Genomic DNA, 20,534 nt, shown 5'->3' on the forward strand with positions numbered 1-20,534 from the left:
CACAGCAAGTTGATCCTTGCCCCACCCCACTCACCCTGCCAGCCCTGCTCAGTCAGCTATCCAGCCCTGACTGACTTCACCTCAACTGTCAAACTGTAAAAACAAATTTCTCACACAGATCCAAATATGTCTGGACACCGTTCTGTTGTGACACATACATGACAGACGAGCAAATACAACCTGGTTTATGATATCTGGGTATCTTGCAAAAAAGTCTGGTCTCACAATGTTCACAGAGCCCCCAAAGTTTCCCTCTGTAGTTGATGAATGTCTGTATCTGGAAGGCATTTTTAAAAATAGAAATGCAAATGTCTTTCCCTGATTTTAAATGCACCCCCGGCAGGTAACAGTGACAGCTCTCATAGAACAGCAGTCACTATACTCGAAACACTTTCTAAACATTGTTTCATTTGCCCCTCACAACACTCGACTCTATACAACAACCAACACCTAATAGGGCACTGTGATTATTCTGCTTTACAGATGGGCTGATAGGAGCTTAGAGAACAACAAAACGACTCCCTGAAGTCATGCAGTTACGTGCAGAGCCAAGATCCAGACCCAGGCAGCCAGAGCTCAGAGACAACACACCTCTGCACCACTTTACAAGGCTTCACTTAATGACTTTTTCATTTATAATTCCTCATAAATGATTCAAGTTTTCTAGAACCTAAGGCTGCAGGCTTAATTGCCCCAGGCTCTCCCTTCCACCCAGCTACACTAATTTCCTTATTTGATGAAGTGCCTTCTTTCTTACACAGCTCTTTACAAACTGTGGTCAACGAGCATTTTATTCATTGCCTCCTTAGGTCTCTCCTCACCCTCAGTTCTCACTAGATCTTGAGCTGAGGATCGTTTCCTCTCCACTTCTACTTACTCACATCTTCCACTAGGGGGCACATTCTGACCGTAAAGCTTTTGGTGTTCTTGCCAGGCAGCTAAAATACAACCAGGGTCACCCTAATGCTTTCATTCTGTTATAAGAAATGGCTTTATTCAAACTACAGGCCTCATTGTTATTTCATGGAGGGGGAACAACAGTAAAAAAGGAAACCATATAATGTTTGTGGACTGTTTCTCCATAATTCATTCACTGGATTTCTATGCTATGTTGTATGGAATCCATTAAGCAGGATATTGAAGCTTATGAAGGGAGACCTAGTAATTCCTCTTTAATAAACATGAGTTACTTTTATTTCTTAAACTTTATTAGGCACTTACTCAAAACATTACTCAAAAATGCTTGTTAATAATATGAATGATGATTTTGATTCCCTTTGCATTATTAGAATTTCTAAAGGCCTAAAATACAAAGTCTGGACTATTCAGAAAGACTGAGAAAATGGCTGGCATTTGAATGTAAATCTTTGTGCCTGAGTTTAATTCCATCTTGACACTTCTCACCAAACCTTGCAAGGAAGGTAGTGGCTGCTACCACAGGGGCCTTTTTGTGTAGCTGAGGAAACTAATATTGGAGGGGACTTACTCAGAGCCTTAGGAGGGGGTCATAGATGAGGAAGGGGGCCGTTTTATGCTGCTTGCCTGTCGGCTGCATGATTCACCAAGCAAAGCTATCACAAAGAGTAAAGAACTATGAGTACATCTTTAAATTTAAAGTAAAGCTTACTTTGTCCTCCTTACCTGCCAGACCTCTAAATGCTGGAGTCCCGCTCAGTTCTATGCTCCCTTTGCTTCTCCATCATGCTCTTTCCCTAATCCATCTCATCCATATCCATGACTTTGAAGACCATTTATAGAGTGATGACTCTGAAGCTTATATCTCCCCAGACCTCTCCTCTGAACACCCAGCTTATACCTAAATATACCTGACGACTTATACCTTATACCTGATGACTCCACATGGATGACTTCTTGTCCTATCAAACCAAACAAGTCCAAATGGAACAAGGAATTTTCCACCACAACCCAGAACAGGTATCACCATCCTCCCAGCATCTCCCTTTCCGCAATTTCAGGAAATGCCCCTAGTATTTTCCAGATATTAAAGCCAGATACCTAGAAGTCATCCTGATTCCAACTTTTGCCTCTTTCCAAACCCAGCTGTATCAGCCAGATCTCTTGATCCTGTATCTAAAATACATTTTAGATTTTTCTACTGTTTTCTCTCCATTTCACATTCCACTTTAGTTCAAGATTCCATCATCTCTGGTCCAGATCACTGCAGGAGCCTCTCACTGGTGCCTCACTCCTATTTTTGTCCCTCTCCCCAACAATCTGGTCCTCATACAACAGCCTAATTAATCTTCTTACAATACAGATTTGACTCTGACATCTCTTGCTTAAAACCCTTCGGTGGCATCTCATTGCACAGAGAATAAAATCCCAACCCTTATCATGGCCCACAGACCCTCTAAACTCTGGTCCCTGCCCACCTGTCCAGCTTTATCCCAACCCTCACTTCACTCAGCTGGCCTTCTGTGGAGTCCAGAGCAAGTCAAGCTCTCCACCTCAGGGCCTTGTGCTGGCTGTTCTTTCAGGCTTTTCCTGATCATCCAAGATAGGCAGATCTCCTGGTTATTCTCTGGCACCTTATTCACTTTCTTCCTAATGCTTTTCACAGGCTATGATTATTTTAATAATTCATCTGCTTGCTCATTTATTATCCTTCTCTCCAAACCTAATTTGGTCAATAAAATAATCACTGCCTACAACACCAGCGTGCAAAATATGATTATTTAAATAATTCATTTTGTTCACAAATTTCCACTCTACCAAGGCAGGCAAATCTAATCTAAATCAAGGTGGTTCCCCCCCTCCACTTCCCTGAGGTTGCACCCAAGCTGTAGGGGGTTACATGGGTGACCCCTCAAGATTTTTCATATTCTGTGTCCACACTAGTACCTGCCAGGACACCTGTTGTCCTTCCGAGCCCCTGTCAGTGTTCACAAGGCCACTAGAGCGACATCCTCTTCCTAATCCAAAGGCCCTTGAGTCCATTGCTTCACATCACTGTCCTTATTAGGTGCAAAACAAACCATTCTACAGTTCCTGCACCACATGGGAGGCTGGCCGGTCTGTGCTGCTGGCAGCAGCTTGGTCTTCTCAACCTGGTGCTGCAGTCATGCTACCAGGGGCAGGCACAGGGCCCACCAACATCTGCACTCGTTACTTTCCTCCAACTCTTCTATCCTCTCAGTTCAGAGAATCTTTTCCTAGAAGGAGCAGGAGAGGGGATTAAATAGAAGCCTTGCTCTTATTTTTGAGATTCCCTCACAAGTATTTTGTCCATATGGAGTCCTGTGTGTTCCCCTGCGGGCCTGCTCTTCTGAAACTCAAACACAAAGGGAATTTTTTTTCCTCCGCTTTCTGTTTTTCATCACTTCCCTGAATCTATGAACCCAGAAAAACTTAACTGGATGAATTGGAGAAAAGAATATCACAATAGAATTTTTTTTTGTTTGTTTTGAACTACTTTTGGAAAAAAGAATCTAAATTTAGAGTAAACCTTAAAGTAAACCTATGAGTACAAAACTCATAGTTTGCGTGGTCTTGTTAGAGACGTTATAAAACAAGTTAATGGAAAAATCCTGGCAAATACTTTGCACATGGAGAAGACAGTGTAATAAACTGATTTCTATAAAGAATATAAACCATCACATTCTATTCTAAATGAAGTATAATTGACCTTCAATATTATATTAGTTTCAGGTGCACAAGATAGAGATTTGATATTTCTGTACATTACAAAATGATCAACACAATACTTCTAGTTACCATGTGTTGCCACACAAAGTTATTACAATTTATTGACAATATTCCCCATGCTGTACATTTTATCCCTATGACTCATTTATTTTGTAACTGAAAGTTTGTGCTTCTTAATCTCCCTCAGTTATTCTCTCATCCCCCACCAACCCATTACCCTCTAGCAACAGTTTGTTCTCTGTAACTATAAGTCTGTTTATGTTTTATGTTTGTTCATTTGTTTTCTTTTAGATTTTACACATAAGTGAAATCATAAGGTACTTATCTTTTTCTCTCTGACATTTCTCTTAGCATAATACCCTCTAGGTCCATCTGTGTTGTCACAGATGGCAAGATTTCATTCTTTTCTATGGCAGAGTAATATTCCATTATATCTATCTATCTATCTACCTACCTATCTATCTATCTATATATCTCACACACATACACACCACATCTTCTTTGTGAAACTCCAATCATCATCACCATCATCTAGCAAGAGAGAAGGGACAAAAAGGGTCTACCAAACTGATAATAGCATGACTGTTGTAAGAGTTCAGTGCCCATAACACATGACTGTAAAAGCACTGCCACACCTGGCACAGATGCTGTAGACCAATGCCCCACTCAAGACTGTGCTGAGCTCTGAGCAGCCCAGAGTCGGTAGTTAGCAATCCTACAACTAAAGAGGTGCCTTTAAACACTCTTATGTGTCCCTGCTCCCTGCTGTCAGGCTGAGAAGAAAAGGAAGTGGCCCTCCGTGTTGGACCCTGCATGTTCCCAAGGGCAGGGCAGCTGAGGAAGCAGATTTGGGGAGCAGGAAGACAGGCACTTGAGAGGAAGCCTGGGTATCACAGGTGGGCTGGCTGTGGTGATGGTCTGTCCAAGGCAGGTTCTCTTCCAGGTAAAGGAATCTGATTCCAAGTCTTTTAGAATCCTGGGCCCATAAATAAACAAAACAACAAACTGAAATAAAACTAAAGTACAACTACTAACTTTTAAAATTTTACTGAGTTAGAACATTTTTACAAAAAAGAAGTCATAACTAAAACATTTCTATCTACTTTCATAGAGGAGAGGGTGTCTTCCCACACTCTCCCCACCTCCACCAAGAGATGGGGTATACTTCGGGAGATCATTATCTCAGAGCGAGAGCCAACTCTTTAAACTGAATAAATGTAGTTTTATGAACAACTTCCTACATAGTCTGTATCTTTCTCACTTCAAATTGGACCAGTGAAAATTCTGTTATGCATCTGTATGGGATCAACAATTAGTATTTGGGAGCCATTGGTATTGGGACTCCAACTCCCCTGAGGGAGTTTGAGACACAGCAGCAGACTCACTGCTGGAAAGAGCTGTCTGTACTCACTCCCCTTTCCCTCTGCTTCCCCTCATCTTTCACATAAGGGCCTTCCTCTGCCGTCACTTCACCAGAAATGGTCCTGATAAGTCACTGGGGATTTCCTACTGACTCAACTGAATGGGTGCTTCTCAGACATCTTTCTTCCTCTTACTGGCATGGGAAACCATTGATCATTCCTGTCATTCTTTTATTTTTTTCTCTAGCATCATTACACTGTACCCCAGAGAATTAGGTTCTGCTCTTTCTGACTTTTCACACACAACTGAGCCAGACAAGATTTTAGCTACAAAATATTAACAGTAATAATACAGATGTATGTTTTTTATGGGAAAATGTTGGGAGAAGTCTTTTTTTTTTTTAATGTGGTAGTGTATATGTAACATTGCCAAGGACAAATGATTTAGGAAAATTAATATTTACTTCTTTTTACAATACTCAGAAGAGGGTACAATCATATTTTTATCTCTAACTACTTACAGTAAGAAAAAACATACCAAAAAATGGCTTTATTCAAGTTCTAGAAGATGATTTTTTCCCCTTGCAGCTTATTGAATTAAATTTAACTACAAAATTACCAAAATATCAAGTTCTAAAGGCACTAAAAGCAATTACTCATGGGCAGTATTTTTTGACCCTATTTCTCTAAAGATAGCATTATAACTTCTACATCTCTATTTTTTAAATTTATGTCTAAAATGTATCTTTTTAGCTGATCTTTCTTTCCTAAAACAATATTTTCTATTGTGTTGACATATAAGATAGTCTTTTTGGGGGTACTGTACATTTTAGACTTCAGCACTGTCATGGGGATAAAATTAGCCTTTTCCTTTTCTTAAAACCTTGGGGTTTTAAAAGCTAAATCATTAAACAGTGAAAGTCCTAACTACAAACTTACTACTAACCTAAGAGTTTATTCATTTAATTTTTAGAAATTTTTAGAAACATTTCTAAGATTTATATATTCTCTTTATAGAGCCTTCCTTAATCCTTGCACAGAGTAGGTATTCAGAATTTATTTATTGAGTTGAATCTTGCAAGGAAATGATGCATCATCTAAACTCTTGATTTGTATCTTTCATTTGTCACTTTTCAGTCTGCTCTGTATTAAAATTACATTTGTATTTCATATCACTAATGAGCCTGTCAGTTTCTTGAGGTAGGAATCATGTCTTGTATATCTTTGTCTACTTCATAGAGCCTCGCACAGCTCCTTTCATGTTGCAAATGTTCAGTAAATATTTAAATTGGGGTCGGGGGAGGACCTCATGAAAACTTATAGCAAATCTCAAACTAGTGAAATGTTTGAAAAATTCTCTTTGAAATCAGGAATGAGACAGGAAGATCTGCTATCACCCCTTGTGTTCAGTGGTGAATTCAGTGGAGTAACAAGGACAGATTTACCCTATACTTGAAAAACCAAAAAATGGAAAACATACATGAAAATTGGTTTCTGTGACATTGGCTATTAATCAGTGTAGGATAGTCATTCCTGAAACATGAAAAACAAATGAGATGAGCCCTCTGCCCCAGACTATTGCTTTGACAGGGTTTCCACACCAGGTTTGCAGATATGCACACCCAAGGGGAGACAGGTGTACTCTCTGAGTTCAGGAGAAGGAGCTACAGTCCAGAGACACCAAGGTGGCTAGGCCATGCAGCTTGAAGACCATAGAGGAGAGAGCTGTTGTGACCCTCTCTGTAGGACCTGTGAGTATAACAGACTTTATTTTCTTGAATCTCTCTTGTGTCTCCTCTTGTGGCTGCACTTGACTGACCATCACATAAAAGAACACAGAACACAGGAAAACACTGGCTCTTTCATTCTGTTTCATTGGTTTGCTTATCCATCACTCTTAATCCCACACTAACTTCATGATTAAAGCTGTGTTAATTGAGAAACAGTGTCTTATTGACAGAATTATAGATAAGCAAATGAGTAAAAAAAAGAATGATAAAGCAAAAAAAAAGTCTCATCAATACCTGGAAACAATACTATTTCATGCCTGGAATTGCAGATCAATGAGGAAAATAAAAACTACTTAATAAGTGGTGTTAGGCCTAATGATCAGCTAGTCAAATGGTAAAAAGGAAAACTGGAATTTTATCTCACAAAATGAAATTTATGTATAAGTAAAGTGAAGATTAAAGTGTGAAAATAGATAAATGTTTTGAAGCTGGGGTAGAAAATATTAATATAAAAACTATAAATAGTTTGATAAATTCATCTACACTGCAATTTCAAACTTCTGTTAATCAAAAGATATTGCAGAGTAAGTGAAAGGGCAAATCCCAGCTGGGAGAAAAATATCTTCAACACACATAACTGGCAACACACACATATATAGCCAGACTATATAAAGAACCAAAAAGAAAAAAAAGCAAACAACGAGATGTTTGAAAAATGGACAAAAGAGATGGACAATTTACAGAAGATGAAACATGGATGGTCAAAAAACACATGAAAGACACTCACCTACATTAATATCCAAGAAAATGCAAAAGAGAGCCACAGTGGGAAGTTATTTTACACTCATCAAAGGCAAAGATCTAAAAAGTCTGAAAATACCAAAGGTTGTTGAGAAGACAGAGTTTGAGGGAAACCTTTGCCTGATGTCAAAAAAAATGGTGCTATCTCCTTTGGGAAAAATTTGGTAATAACTTGCAAAGTTGAAGAAGTGCATACCCAGCAATTCCATTCCCTTTTAAGAGCCGTAGAGAAACCCTCACATGTATGTACCAGAAGACATACAAGAATGTTCGTAGCATCATTTCAATAAACTCTTGTTTTCACCAACCCAAAAAGAGAATTAAAAGAAACACATAAATAGGATACTGGGTAAACAGGTCGGAGAACAGTCACAAATGAAGTAGTATACAGCAGTGAAAAATTAACGAATCAGAGCTATAACTTTCAATGCAGAAGAATCTCACAAATGCAATTAAGTGGAAACAAGTGTACATAGACCTTGAATCTTTACAGAGACTACAGCTGATAAGCCACTCTTGCTTCCTTCCCATTACAGAGCACCAATACTACTTGGCAAATTGCTTCCCAAAATAAAGGGGACCTTTCAACTTGGTGTAGTCATGTGATTTAGTTCTGGCCAATGAGCTGTAAGTGGAAGTGATGACTAGGATTTCCGGGAGCTTTTAAAGGTGTTGTGCTCAGTTGCTAATGATTTTTTTTTTTTTTTTTGGTCTTTCTGCCTTTTTCCCTTCTTCTAGTCAGCAGTGTGAATGTAATGGCTGAAACTTCAGTAGCTAACTTAAGATTATAAAGTGATGCAGAAAATGGAAGCCATGAGCTAGGATGAAACTACATTCCTAGGTATCCCTAGATCAGCCCTGATGGCCCATCTCCAGCTTCTCTGTATGTGATAGAAGAATAAATGTGTATTCTGTTTAAGCTGCTTTCATTTTGTGTTTTTCTGTTACATCTATTTGTTTCTATTTACATCTGGTACAGATGTAAATAAGATTTAAAAACATGCAAAGTAATTAGTATGTAGCAAAGGCCTGGAAAGCATGCAGTGGTAAACAACAAATTTAGGATAGTGATTTCTTTCGGGGTGGGATGCAGAGGGAGTAGATGGGACATGTATATACAACATATATTGGGTTTCGTTTCATTTTGTTTTATTCTTTATACCTTTTTGCATGTCTTAAATGCTCACATAAAACTGTTTAAGCCTTTGGAGCCCTTGGAGCTCTGGGAGCATCAAGCACGTCAAGTTATCATTGTGGACTCTGCATGCAATGTGCCTCCCTCAATTCTCCTTTACCTTGGGTGACCTGAGTTGGACAAGTAGAAATAAACCTGCTTTTCCCTAAAGGCTAAAACAGTCACCCTATATATTTCCTATCCTCTTCTCTCATCCCTCACAGATACACGCAGAAGCTTTCCTTCAGCTGAAAGTCTTTCCAATATTGAAACTTTTTCATACTTCCTTTCTAAGTGTCACCTCAGCCTGTATTCCTAGAAAGGGAGAAGCAGGAGGACAGGAGAGAAGGCCTCTATCATCTCTGCACCTTAGGGTGGAGTTTGGTTCTACCGCACATTAAGTGTTCCTTTTCTCAGATGGCATCATTCCAAAGAGCTGAAGAAGAAGGGGCTTTGCTATGGGGCCAGCTGTTGCTTAGGGCTTGGCACGTCAGGCTGCTCGCTCCCCACCATGCTAAGAGGATGTCAAATCCATTGGGTATTTAAGAGCATGCCAAGAGCAAACAGCTTCTACAATGACAGTGTAACAATTTCCCGCTGGAACGTTTCACAAATGGGTTGATGGGATTCGACAGCATGCCTTTTTCAGAAGACTTTATAGACACGATCGCTTATATAAAGATGAAAGTGGTGTTTTGGGGAAAACGCCAAGTTGCAAATCTGAGGTGGAGAAGATATTCCATTAACCTTGTATCTATGAGACTGTCTATTAATTTCAAATGATAAAGGGATGTCAGATAAAGCCAATTAGCATAAAACACTCTTAGTCAGCTTTGCAAACCTTCAACAAATAGCAACAAGAATGAAGGACATTTGGGGATGGAGTTTTTCCAAGGAACTATTAGAAGCGATTGTGTCTTCACTTTCTTTCATCTTGTATATTCTCTGTGCAAGTCCTAAGGCAACTACTAAGTGATTTTCTAAATCCACTCTTCTGCCTGTCTCTTCTCTCCTTTGTGATTTAATGCCTTGGATCTCTTTACAGAGAAGAGACAAATGGTGACACAGTCTTCTGGGGAAGGAAATACATGATTACACTTGATTTTCAGAATGTCTGAGAGTCCCTCAGCCTGTAGGGAAACTGCCATTTGTAAATTCATGGTGCAACTGTGGTGATGAGGTTTTTCCACTTGAGGTTATTTCAGTGATTAAGAGTGAGGACTGAGGTACAATCATGGGTGAGCACTGTACCAATTGGGTTTGTGTGGTGGTGACTGTTTGTTCTCCAAATATACCCCTGGGTATATTATTACAGGTACATTTTTAATGTTCACTTTATGTTTGGCTCTGGGTCGATCAACATGGAAGACACAAGAGGCATCTAAGGTATGGGTTTTTCTACTGCTGTAAGGAACTTGGAGGCAAGGACTAGGACTTACTCATCTCTGTTTCCCCAATGCCTGGCATACAGTGAGTGCTCAAAAAACAATTTTTGAGCAAATAAATTTATACATCAAACAATTAAACAATGAGCCTATAGTAATATGCCATAAACTAACAAAATATATGTAACATAATAATATAGTAATATAATATAGTATCTCCCAAATTGTGATACTGACTATATGAGCTATAGAAGCTCCAAGAAGAGGAAAGTCATGCTCAGAGAATGCTTTGTAGAAGTCGAATTTGAGGAGGCACTTGAATGCTGGATACCAAATAAGAACAGACAGCATTCCAGGGGCATGACTAATATGAGCAAAGGTATAGCAGTAGATATGAATAAGGATGCTTGCAAGATTAGTAGAATAGCCTTGTGTTGAAAGTACAAAACATTCCTTTTGGAGAAATAATGACCCCCATAGCATCTGCTTCAAATTCCTCAATTAATCTTAGCTGCTTATCCTTTCATATGCTCAGAGAAGGTGATCAATAATGATGGTTTCATTCTCTTTGCCAACGACTAGTTTTGTCAAGGGCACATAAGCTAATCCTAGAGAAAGAGTTTGGGGACTTCTGGGAAAAGGGTCTTCTTCACCAATTAAAGGGAAAGCCTGTTTCTTCACAGGGCATTGTCCTGTCTGCATGTGATCTCTGGAGCTATGGCAGCCATCTTGCACCCATGAGGAGAGACATAACCATACACAAAGATGACAGGGCAAAAAGATGGACAGCACTAGAGTCTGTGACAACACAGTCCAGCCAATCCTGAAAACATTGGCCCTGAACTTACAAAGTGAGATATTATGTGCTATCATCATTTGAGCCATTTTTGGATTGACTTTTCTGTTGTACTCAAAAGCATCTACACAGTTAATTTCTCCAAATAATGGAGGAGACTTTAGTGCCCTTGGCTCCACTAAGTAATAGAAAGAGACAATAACAATTTTAATAACCATTGTTAGCATTTATTGAAAGTTTACTATACACCAGGGGCTTTCCTTAGTGCTCTATATCATTTAAGGAGGAGGTAAATATTTGTATTAGTTAAGGCAATGCTACCTGCTCTAAGAAACACCAAAATGTAGAGCAGCTCAGACACAACAGAAGCAACTTTATTCATCCAAGTGCAGTGTAAGCATTCCTGATTGGCAGGCAGTTCTCCTCCAAATGGAGGCCCAGGGGACCCAGGCTCTTTCCAAATTGTTGCTTTTCATTTCCAATGTGTGGCTTCCTAGGATGTTCTGGACACTGATAATAAGCTAGCAAATGAGGAAACAGGTACAGAAGTTGTGCCTACTTCCAAACCACATTAACAGAAAGCAACACACATCACTTCTACTTACATTTCATTGAGCTAACCACATAGCCCCACCTAGATACAATGAGGGCCAAGAAATATAGTTCCTGGCCAGGAAGCCACTTCACAGAAAAATTCTATACAATGGAAGGGGAACAAGAATCATCCGTCCTTGAGGACCCTTAATATCTCCATTCTGCAGTTGAGGAAACTGACGTGTAGAGAATTTAAGCAACTTACCTGAGGTCACAGTGGTGGAGTGCACTATACTCCTTGATAACATTCTCCGTCTTAAAAATTACTACCCAATTTTCTTGGGTATTTGCTTTGTCTATAATTATGGATACCTGTTGCTAAGTCAGGAACTGTTAAGTATAACAGGAGGAAAATGTGGAGGCCAAATTCAACTGAAATACTGAAACTTAATGAGGATTGCCCCACCCATGTAGCCTCATCTCCCCCACCTCCGTTTGGAAATGCATGGTCACTTTGGATTGTCGCAAACGCTGGGGGGTACTACCCAAATTAACCTTTTGTGGCCCAGGATGCTGATGTTCTATGATACCCGAGATAGCCTGACTCTATGAAGAACTGTCCCATTCAAAAAGTCAGTGGTGTCCCTGCGTGACAGCAGACCAAGGTTGTCCCTTCTGTGCAGGGCTTACATGCTAGTGTGGAGAAAAGATGTGGTTTAGCTGGAGCACAGATTCTGGGAGTAGAAGGTCTCTGCCTGAGTTCTGTCCTACCATTTACAAGCTAGCTGAGGGGAAGTGAGGCTCTGAAAATAGCTCCAGGAAGAAATGGAATGGCTGAAGTGTAATAAGAAGCAGAGGAAGAGAGAGTCCACCCGGGAGGGATTTAGCTCTGTGTGGACACAGGCTGGACTCCTGGTAGGGGGTGAACATGACCTCATTCATCAGAGAGAGCCACAGGGAGTCAGTTGCAGAGCCTGCTCTCTGGCTGTTTCAGTCTTGAATGGAAGGATGAGTTGAGTTGCTGGAGGGAAAAGTGGAAACTGATCGTGACTGAAGGAGGACAGAGAGAAGAGTTATTGTTGTTCTGAGGGTAAGAAGCCTCTTCCAGCTTTTCCCATTACTGTTCCTTTTAAATTCTCTCTCCATACAGTGCTGGGGTGACTTCCCACTAAATTGAGGCCCAGGGTCTGGACTCCAAGGATGATGATTGCAGCATCTCTATGCCAGACAGGAATGGTTCTAAATGCTCAGTACCTGCATACAGATGTCTTGTCTAACCCAGCCCCTGGCCTGGTGCTTAGCACAAAGTGGGAGGTGACTTACTAACTGGAAATGGAAGCATGAATGTATGTATGAGTGAGTTCTCTCGATGACCTTCCCATTGGTGGATAAGCATTACTGTTCAGATTTGCAGGGTGAGGAAACCGAGATTGCTAAAGCTTCTAGGGAAAAGAGAGAAATTAGCAGTGCAGGGAAGGTATCTGCTACCTTTTAACAAATAGCTTTAATGAACTGAAGAGAAAAAAGTTTTATAAAATGCTCCTCCAGCAAATAGCAAAGTTTTGTTTTAAAAGTGAGCAAACAAGGAGAGCAGGAGACTAGAGACTCATAATGGACCAATTCTACCAAGACACACACTAAAGAAATACCTTCCTAACAGATTGCTCTCACTCATGGTCTAGAGTCTGTGACCACGTTTTAAAAGTTGTGGGGAAACTAGAGCCAGAGCTGCCAACTCAAATGCTCACAGGTCCCCAGGGTTCTTGTTCCATCTTAGGAGGTGAAACCATGCCTCAGCTTCAGCCACTGTCACTGTCATGGAGAAAACTGTTTCAGTTGCTGAATTTTCCCATTTCCAAGAGAAGCCCAAAGTCTCTATTTTTATGTGAAATCTCTTTGTTTTTAAATGTTGGCAACAAATTAAAAATCTTTTACAACCAGATCCCAGAACATTATCCAGCTCCTAACCACATTTGACCACAGCTCTCTGGTATTGTGTCCTCAAAACAGATTTTAGGAGAGAAGGATAAGACACTGAAGCTGGTAGCAGAAAATGTTCAAGAAGGAGGAGGGTGTGAGCTGGAGCCCTCCTTGGCGATGCAGCCTGGGATTCCTGGTCCCATCAGTGCCTGTTTCTGGGTTACCAGAGGGAACTTTGCTCCAGATCTTGGTCCCTGAACACCTCTCCTCCCCAAGGTGGGTCCTGGGGAAGCCACCCCACTTGTATGGCTTTAGATAAAGCCCAGTAGCACCAAGCCAGAGAATGACACTTTCAGGTATGTATTGTACATTTATGTCTCTTTCAAGAACCAGAATTGCTAGCCTGGAACCTTGTGTGGTGGTGATGAGGCACGTACTGAGGTGACTTGAAATGAAGAAAAATGGAAACCTGTCTGGATGCATCCCTTATCCGAGACCGTGGCCCTCAACCTGGCATCACTGATTGCTGGAGTAGAAGAGTTTACCACGCTTGCCTGCATCATCTGGAATTGAGAACTGTGTACCCGGCAATTTGTAGATGGTGATCAGACACCATCAGATCTCAAACCTATACCCTTTTATGAATTTCAGATTCTGTGAGAGAAAAGGGGACATGGTGTGCAATAAAGAACTTGACGAGCACAGCTCAGGTAAAGAACAAGATGTGAAATATTTTTTGCTATGGAAATTCTTTATAAGATATGTACATACTTCTAACTTTCAATCAGTGTCTTGCATTCAACAGACTTCAGTTCATTCTTTCCGTATGGTCTGAGAAAGCTGTTAACGTGTGCTCTTCAAGCAAGTGAGGAGATCAGCATAGAATTTCCAGTGAGTAGTACTTACCTTTTTGATGTTTGAATAGCTTTGCTCATTTGTAAAATGATTGCAATCTGCCGAAACTGGGTTTTGTTTAGACTCTCTGGGAAAACCCTGATATCACAGCTCCACATCCCTACAGAATTAGTGCTGTAGGGACCTGTACAGAAACGTGTTTATGCTTTAACTGCTGGCCACTTTCTTAAAGATTATATAAAGTATCAACAACAACAGAATCTGTTGGGCCACCCAAGCTGGCAGCTGCTTAGTTTGTAGATGGGTGCCAGTCAGCCAGAAAGATGAACTGAGCTAAAGACAAGTGTATTCTGTGAGTTGAATTTATATCTTGGATTATTTCTGAGCACAACAGAATGGTATTAGAGCTACACACCTGAAATATTAGTAAGAGCCTACAAATGACATATTGGGTGGTATTTGTCTCATTGGAGTAACATTTACTGGCTCTGATGGACGGACCTTGATGTGCGGGTTGTGTGAGACCTGTGAGCTTTCTCCTTTTGCACTATTTAAAGAAAAATCAGGAGAGTTTACAAAAGAATAAACTGAAGACTCTGTTTTCTAATAGTTTTGTTTTTGCAATAAAAGATTACTGAGAATTTGAAAATGGAGAGTGACATATGTGTACACGTGTGTGTGTTTATGTATCTCAAAGCTAAATGTGATTTCAAAAAGAAAAATGTAGCTTTTGTTTATTAGCATCAAACAAAATTCTGTGCAATTTTATAGATAAGATCTGAATTTTCATAGTAATAAAATTGATAGCATCTCTTAAGGTGATGAGTAACTTATTGCTGCATTTTGTGTCAGAGAGAGTAGATTTCGTGAAAAATACAGTAACAAAACGTGATCTAAAACTTTTAGAGAACCTGCTTTTCTCCTGACTCTATTCTTTTCTTTAACATATATGTTAAAAGAAGTTAAAGGAATGGTCAATAAAAAGAGGTTTCAACATTCAAATTCTAAGACAAGCTTCTAAGATACTTCTGTGTGAATTGTTTTTCCTCTCTCTGAAATGTGGTTAGGATCTACCCGTAAGCTCTCTTTTGAATACCATTTCTTTTGATCATATTCATTTTCAAAACACATTCTTTAGGACCTAAGTATGGAGCACTTTGATAAATAAGATAGGCCTCTGTATCATTTCAGATTCCAAACCCACAATTATGCTCCATGCCGTCAAGGATCAGGAAGTTGGAAGCAGCTAACAGAAAGTTAAGCTGATCTGCTTGCATGATATTTTTCCCAGTGCTGCATTTTAGAAGTTAACCACTACCAAAAAGCCACTAAATAAGAGGTGAAACAAACACACATGGTTCTCCAAATGCATCACTTTTCCTAAACCAGGAGCTATTCAAAAGTGGCAAATTGTTTTAGGCCTTTTTCTCAGTTTGGGTAAGAGTTGTGAAATAAAACTTTGCTTTTTAGGAATTTAATGGCTCAATTCTATTCTAACCCTTCAAAGAAACTCTTCTAAAATCCTTAATTAGGATTGATTTCTTTGTCCTCTATGTCCTTCATACCATTAAAAAAAATCCCTTGTTCTTTTAAAGAACAGAAAAACAATAGAGGGATTTAAGAAACTAAAAGTTGGTTCCTTGAAATAGCAATGAAATTGACAAAACTCTGGCTAGACTCACCAAGAAAAAAGAGAAAACACAACTGAAATAAAAAATAAAAGCAGGTTGTTACTAGCAACCTTTTAGAAAATCAAATGGATTAAAAGAAAATGCTATGAATAATTGTGGGCCAATAAATTAAATAGCCTAGATGAAATGGACAAATTACTAGAAACACACAAATAACCAAAACTGACTTAGAAGAAATAAAAAGCTGAACAGATCTATACCAAGAGATTGACTCAGTAATCAAATCTTCCAACAAAGAAAAATCCAGGATGATACACCTTCATTGGTAAGTTTTACCAAACATTAAAAAAAGAATTAATACCAATCATACTTACACTCTTCCAAAAAATTGGAAAAGACAGAACACTTCCAAAAATCATTCTATGAGGCCAGTATTACCTCAGAACCAAGGCCAGATAAAGACTCTATAAGCAAGCAAGCAAACAAACAAACAAACAAAACTACAGATGATAGCCTTTATGAATATAGATACACAAATCACAAATAAAACTAGCCAACTGAATTCAACAGCATATTAAAAAGGATTACATACAGACAAGTAGGATTTAACCTAATAATGCAAGAAGGGGTAAACATATGAAAATCAATCAATATAATACACCACATTAATAGAGTGAAAAAGCCACACTATCATCTCAACTGACACAGGAAACATGTTTGAGAAAATCCAAACATGATTTTCATGATAAAAGCACTCAGAAATCTAGGAATAGAAGGCAATTTCCTCAACATGATAAAGGGCATTTATGAAAACCCCACAGCTAACATCATACTCAATGGTGAAAGACTAAGCATTCTCCCTAAGATGAGGAACAATAAAATGGTGCCTACTTTCACCACCGCTATTCAACATTGCACTGGATGTTCTAGCCAGAGGAATTAGGCAAGAAAAAGAAATAAAAGACATCCAAATTGGAAAGGAAAAAGTAAAACTGCCTCTATTCATAGATGACATGGTCCTATATATAGAAAATTGCAAAGAACACACACACACACACACACACACACACACAAAACTACTTGAGCTAATAAATGAATTCAGCAAAGTTGCAGGGTACAAGATGAACACAAAAAATCAATTGTGTTTCTTATACTCCAACAATGTACTATCCAAAAAGGAAGTTAAGAAACAATTCCATTTATAATAGCATCCAAAGCATAATATACCTAGAAGTAAATTTAACCAAGCAGGTGAAAGACTTGTACTCTGAACACTGTAAGACATTGCTAAGAGAAATTAAAGTAGACTTAAATAAATGGAAATACATAATCCATGATTATGGATTGGAAGACCTAATATTATTAAAAGGCAATTCTATCCAAAGTGCTCTACAGAGCCAATGAAGTCCCTATCAAAGTTCCAACAGCCTTTTTTTTTCAGAAATGGAAAAGATGATCCCCAAATTCATATGGACTTGGAAGGGAACTTGGATAGCCAAGACAGTATTGAAAAAGAAGAACAAAGTTGGAGGATTCACACTTCCCAGTTTTAAATGTTATGACAATGCTACAGTAATCAAAGCAGTGTGGTAACAGTGTGGTACTGGCATAACAATAGATGTAGATTTAATGGAATAGGATAGAGAATCCATAAATAAACCCATTCATTTATGACCAACTGATTTTTGACAAGGATGCCTTGACTAGGAGTGAATGGGATGTTTTATGCTGTACCTCATCAGTTTTGTTTGTACTTGGTACTGAATGGACTCATTAAGTTCTATACTCCAAGTATTTATTTGTCAATTGTCAAGTGAGTTCTATGTTGTCTACAGACGTGGAAAAGTGGAAAAAGCACTCTCCATGAGCCTTCTGCTGTGCCAGGTAGGTGGGGATCTGACAAATTTTATAGGCTGCTACCTGACTAACCAACTGCATATTCAGGTAAACCTTTCTCAGGATTAATCTTTAAAGAGTGAAAGTTTTGTGTTATGTATGCATGGAGGGCTTCATGTACAGGTGTCCCAGATTTGGCAAATGAAAATATAGACCCTCAGGTAAATGTGACTTTCAGATAAACAACGATTAACTTTTTAAATATACCTCAAATATTACATGAAAAATCTTGTACTTTGTCTGACAACCTGCTTAATGTTGCAACTTGTTTAGACTAGAAAAGAGGCCAGTCTGTTTTCAGATATTTGTTTTCAGATGTTCTTTTAAAAAATAACCTACATCCAGTTTTAATTTCTTGTCTTCATCCAGTTTTAATGTTTTCTTGCCTCAAGGTAGCTGAACATGATATGCTGCCATTAGGGGATATCTTATTCTTTTTTATACTAATGCTGAAGAACAAGCCACAGATGCTGACAGATAGTCCATAACTGGGAGTAATCATTAAAAATAGTCAGTGGCTACAGGCAAACATCTCTGCAACCATATTCAAATGGAAAAAAAATAAAGTGGAAGATTTGTGAGCTTGTAAAATATCTTGTTAATGTATTTAATTGCGTAAATGGCTTTATCACCTTCATACACCAAAGACATTGGATCATAGTGGCTTTGGATTTTATATATGCTCATCCTTATTTACCACTCCAGATTTTTACAGCCCCCTTCTACATGAACATGGATAGAATCATGCCCTTACAATTTGCATACTTTAAGTTAAAGAACCAGAAGAAAACGTTTAAGATCGGTAACAGTTCATTCTAACACTTCTATTTGTAATTGACATTTTTCTCATTTAAAAACCAATAGAACATTTTAGAGTTATTTTCAATGCAATAAGGTAGACTTTGATAAGGCATAACATTTCTCTTAATCATTCCAATGAGTCCTTTCAGAATTTTAGGATGTGGCATATTTAGATTCCATGCTATTTTATCTTTTATTTCAATTGGCCTATGTGATTGAAAAAATGATCAGAAATATTAGATCAGAAAACCTTTGGTTCCTCTACGTAAGAGATTGGCAGGAAAAGTCAAATATTCTTAGAAAGATTTCTGTAGCTGTTAAATAGTACCACTTTTTCTCTCTTGGCCACTCCTGAAACATTTCCTCCCCCAAATCATAACTGCAAATAGCTCCTAAGTGTTTACTGCTTGTCAGTGCTATTGTAACTCTTCCAACCTTCACACTGCAGTACGGCAGGTACTATTTTTATTTTCAGAGACTGGCACAGAATAGGACATCAGCATATATTTGTCAAATAACTGAATACGATCATTTTTACTTTTGCTTTGGTTACAGTTTCTTTAAATGACTGTTTAACCTGTTTGTTTCTTCATTTGTTCATTTATGAACCAACACAAAAGTGAAATTTGTTGTCAGCCATGTGTCAAGGACAGTAGTGCACTTCTCTCCTTAGGATTCAGGGGGCCCATTTTTTACTGCCTCCTGGTGGCCTTAACTATTACAAGGGCTAGAACAGGTACTGAAATCTACAAAATCATCTCCAAAGCCCACGGGGGACTATGGTGAGGAAGGCAGGGGACACCCTCCAGCTGTGCACCAGGCACGGTGCTAGGCCTTTTACATGTGCTCTCTGCTCTAACTCTTCACAGCAACCTCCGTTATACAGATGAGGAAACTGAGGCATGAATACACTGAATCAAGGTTGCAAAACTGGTGAGTAGAAGCATTAGCTTTCAAAGTCGGCATAAGGTGATGTCAGGAATTTATCTGACCAATTCACAGTGTAACTCGTGTCATGTGAATCATAACTTCATAAGAAGAGGGTCTACCTCCGTCTGTTCAATACTGAGTCCCTAGGACCTAGCACACAGCAGGCATTTGGTGAATAGTGGTGGAATGGAATGAATTATAAAATAAGTGGGTGTGCTCACTCAGTGTCCTTCCACCCAACACCTAAGTATATTAAATAAAGCAGGGCATTAAGAACTAAGGTCAAGTCACTACTTGGTAAAAAAAAATATACTAAAATAATGAGATATGTGTGTGTGTGTGTGTGCATACATATGTGTATCTGTACATACATGGTCACCACCATAACTAGTTCAATCAATCTAGAACTAATGCTGAATTTCTGAGGCAGTCTAAAACAGTATGACAGGCTAAGCTCTCTTCAGTTTACTCCCTTAGGCCTAAATTGAGCAGCTCATACAATTTATGAGGTTTCTGGGACAGAGTTTTGCTTGGCTGCAATATCTTGTGTGAGCAAAATAGACTGAATTTGGAATGATGTTAAACTTAGGGTCAAAGCAGGGTTCAACAGAAAATGAAGTTTTGTAAAGGAACGTGTGCTCGATTGTTCCTCAAACCTGGAGTGTTAGGGGATAAAGCAAATCCCCCACATACAAAATGGGTTTGAAGGTGATTTTTTATTGAAGTCTATTGTCTTAACATGTGGTTGTAATATGTAAAAAACCGTGAGTTCTACCTTTGCAGTTATAACTCCACAAATGTTTTTAAATAAATGCTTCATCAGTTTGATGTTAAAGTGGGAATGATTTACCCAGAATCTTGCAATCAGACATCTGTGTGTCTGGTGTCTACTGATACTAACCCTGATACAGATGCAATGTAACTAAAAAATTAAAAATCAGATGCAGAAGTTAAAACTGCAAGGATTTAACTCTGTTCCTGGCATCCCATGGTGGACATCAGTCTGATTAATAAGGGACCAAGTTCTCTACTTCAACATAGGCTTTTGTATGTT

Source organism: Vicugna pacos, chromosome 1 (assembly GCF_048564905.1).
Source record: "Vicugna pacos chromosome 1, VicPac4, whole genome shotgun sequence".
NCBI lineage: Eukaryota > Metazoa > Chordata > Mammalia > Artiodactyla > Camelidae > Vicugna > Vicugna pacos.